Below are 4054 nucleotides of genomic sequence, written 5' to 3'. Positions count from 1 at the left end.
ATTTGTGGACCATAATATCTTACTAGAACGGTTGGAATAATGGATTGGTCTCTCAGGAACCGTCCTTTTATGGTTCAGATCTTACCTCTCAGATGGGACGCACTGTGTTAAATAGGGTGAAAGGACATCTGAGCCCTTTAGTGTTACCTGTGGTGTTCCGCAGGGTTCAGTACTCGGCACCCTTCCTTTCAGCATTTACATGGTTCCATGAGGTGATATCATTGGTAAGTATAGTATCAGTTTTCATTGCTAAGCAGATGAAACTCAACTATATTTTCCGATAGAGGAATCTGTCACACTAAACTGTGGAAATTTGGAGGCCTGCCTCACTAAGATCAAATAATGGATGTCACTTAACTTCTTGTGCCTTAACTCTGAAAAGACCAAAATGTTAGTGATTGGTCCATCTAAATGCCGTGACTTGTTCTCAAAAACTGCTCTGAACATTGACAAATGTCATATCACCCAGAGTGACTCAGTCCAAAATTTAGGTGTCATATTTGACCCCGATCTGTCCTTTCAAACACACGTAAAGAATATTACTAGAGCAACTTATTTCCATCTCCGCAACATTGCTAAAATCTGCCCTATGCCGTCCCAATCCGATGCGGAGATTATAATTCATGCCTTTGTTACTTCTCGTCTCGATTACTGTAATGCACTACTCTCCGGTCTCCCGAAGTCCAAAATCAAGGGCCTCCAGCTGGTACAAAATGCTACAGCCAAGCTTTTAATTAAGACAAGAAGGTTTGATCACATGACTCCGATTTGAGCTAACCTGCATTGGCTCCCTGTTAGCTTAAGATGTGATTTGAAGGTTCTGTTGGTAGTATACAAAATCGGACCTGCTCCTTCACATCTTTCAGATTTGATTTCTCCCTATGTTCCGGTCCGGAGCCTTCGCTCTGAAAATGCTGGTCTACTCGTGATCCCAAGAGCCAAGAAGAGATCTGCAGGTTCGAGATCCTTCTCCATTCGGGGCTGTGGAATGATCTTTCCCCTGAGATTCGAGTTGCAACCTAAGTGGAACTGTTTAAATCCAAGCTTAAAACACACTTCTACTGTAAAGCATATGAATAACCTATATTTTATGTTGACAGTATCCGGTGATGGTGTCATAATTGTCTGTAATATTAGTTTGCAATAGTCTTTGTAGCTGTGAAAATAAGCTGTGCCGTTGGCTGGGAGTGATTGTAGGCTTATTAAGGAATTTGCAGTGACTGTAGCCATGATCATTGATTTTTGCAATCCGGAGATGGAATAAGAGCTTGCTCTGTCCACTCCACGCATCGGCCCGGTATTGCAGTACCTCCGGGAACGGTGCATTCGCAATGATCGCAGCAAGGCTTTAAGGCTAGGACCTTAGCTTGGCCTTTTGGCTGAGAGTAAGAGTCCCGGCTCCTAGGCTTTGTAGCGTATTATGAACCGACAGATAACGGATAATGGATAATGAATAACGAAGATAGAACAATAACCCTTAAAAATCCCTCCCCCCTTTGATCTGTGCAGCCCTTTGAGACTTTGTGATTAAGGGTGTCAGAAATAAACATGACTTGGAAATTCAAACAATCTTGAAGTTCAACCATACTTCACAAACCGTGTTCCCCTGTAGAGTAGCAAAAAACAGCAGAAATAATGTTTTCTTACTTTGAACCATACATTGGCTTTTGTGTTTTTAATGTAACCGTCAGAAGAAGCGAACATCAAACTGCCGCCAACAATGGCTAGTGTGATTTTAAATAACAAAACAGTAAGCTTTTACTTGGTATGACAATCAAGAGAATGGAGTACCCAAAATTGAACAGGATCACAAATAAAAGGTCCATTAAAACCTGGTTACATTTGGGTTTGTGATACCAGATAGAGCATATGCATATCGTGAAAGGAAACTGTTTTGTAACGCACATCCAGGAACTTGAACCCACGCATGCCAAGAAACTAATAAAACCCATCCTGTCTCCATTTCTCTAGAGAGTGACATTTTGTCAGGTAGCCCTCCGGAGAGCGTCTGTGAAGAGCCTATGACGGAAGGTAATGAGACTGTCGCAGACACAGCTCCCGGAATGGCCTCAAGTTAACAATGTTTCGCGCTAATTAAAATGTTAATTAAAGCATCGCTGTAGCTAGGTACAAAGCGGGGCTTCATCTGTTTCACTTGATTTTAAAAGCACCAATGCCAGGAGAAGGGATGTAAACAACACGGTAGACACCTCAACACGGATGGAAATGGGATTTTATAGAATACTTGAGTAGGACAGCAAATGTTTTAACAGAGCTCAGCAGATTTTCTGTTTGAAACATTGTTGGCATGAATCTTATTTGTGTAAATCTTTTGCCAAATGCCACCGTAGCTCCACGTTTGAGTATGTTGCTTCAATGGAAATTCTTGTTGACTGACGAATGTAAACAACAGTAGATGAAGTAGTAGTTATGCATGGTTCTTTTAAATGCATCACTTTATATGTATATGTCAGGACAGGAACGGAAACGGGACACAATTGCGTTAAGCTTTATTAAAGGAAAGAGGGAGGGCTGAGGCCAATAGCCGGTGTTCGCTAGGCGCGGGAAGCAAGTCACTCTCATATTCAGGTTGTATATTTTTATTATTTATTATTATTCAGCCAGTATCAACCATCAACATGATATCTACCGGAAATAATTTTGTCACGCGAAGCTATCGAAGTGACTCGTCGCCTTCGATCGGCGCCGGGTTTTTAGACCCAACTGCTGTGTTGGGAGTCATTAGGTGACCAGACCCCCCAATTCCAACCGTTAATGCCGAGCGCCAAGCAGGGAGGCAATGGGTACCAATGTTGTAAGTCTTAGGTATGACTCGGCCGAGGCTTGAACCAGTGACCTCCCAGACCTACCATCTAGGCTACCGAGCTGGTATACTCAGAAAATCCCAACACGGAAATGGATCTTTCGTAGTGAGCGATGGCGGTGTCAAGGACAGAAAAACAGGTCGCTAGCCAGGACAGAAGAGCAAAAACGTATTCGGGATCATAAACGGGTCGTAAGTCAGGACAGCAGACGTGTTCAGGATCAAAACGGGTCGGAGCTGGAGACAGAAGGAAGCAAAAACGGGATAAGTGGGAGTCAGGGTCGAGAAAGGCTTGCCTAGTCTACACTGAGGTCCGCAGACGGACTGACTACAAGGGAATGACAGGACAGGGATCAAATAGTGACAGGGAGCCAATCAGAACCCACGGCGTTTGGCACAGGTGCTTCACATCAGTAATTACGACAATATACATACAAATATAAAAAAAGTCACATAATCGACCTGAAACGTTGAAGGTAACAATAAACACAATACAATGAATGGAGATAAGGCATCGCTTGTCCTTTATTTTTGAGTTTCTGTCTTTTGCTGAGAATCATAGCAACAAATTTGTCCATGTGTGTCGATGAAAGATATATTAAGCTAAGGTCAGACATCTGCGCTAGGGAGGGATTTTACTGGCCTGCACGGAACACTGACTTCATATCCATGTACGCTCGGGGGATATTCAAGAACAGAGGGTCTTGCCGTACACTACGGAAAGGACGAGCACTGAGATATTAAAGGAAAGTCTACCTTTTAGAGTGGGAACTATAGCGTCTTGATGCGAGACTTGGACTTTTGTCTGCATTGATTTTGAGAAGAAAATGAAATGTTTTTGAGATGAAGTGTTTGAGAAGTAGGTTAGGAGTGGCAAGATAGGCTAGATTGAGATATGACATTGTGAGAGACAGAATTGGAGTAGTAGTGGAATTGAGCAAGCGTGTTGGAGGATGGATGAGGAGCAAATGTTGAAGAGGATCTACAGAGCAGGAGTAAATGGAAGGAGACCAAAGAGGAAGGCCGCCATTGACGTGGATGGTTGGTGTTATGAGTGCACTGCAGGAAAAGGTCTTAAACTAGTGGAAGTTGGAGCTCTTGTTGGTGATAGGAATGAGTGGAGAGGTGTTGTCAAAGGATAGTGGGATATTTGGACGCGTTCTAAGGGATGGGCAGGGTACTCGTATGATGCGGCAGGGGTAAACCAGTGAAAGTTGTCAGACAGAAGAG

At 43.2% G+C, this 4054-nt stretch overlaps 1 pseudogene; it reads left to right on the top strand.

The window, feature by feature from the left end:
* The first annotated feature begins 1234 nt into the window (after window positions 1–1234).
* On the top strand, window positions 1235–1324 carry LOC148348715 (U2 spliceosomal RNA; annotated as a pseudogene).
* Window positions 1325–4054: the final 2730 nt, after the last annotated feature.

The sequence above is a fragment of the Urocampus carinirostris genome, chromosome 18 (genome assembly GCF_059441175.1).
Source record: "Urocampus carinirostris isolate Australia breed hairy pipefish chromosome 18, RoL_Ucar_1.0, whole genome shotgun sequence".
In the NCBI taxonomy this organism is placed as follows: domain Eukaryota; kingdom Metazoa; phylum Chordata; class Actinopteri; order Syngnathiformes; family Syngnathidae; genus Urocampus; species Urocampus carinirostris.
The sequence above is the reverse complement of the archived record's forward strand: the minus strand, read 5'-3'. Positions and strand labels throughout refer to the sequence as shown.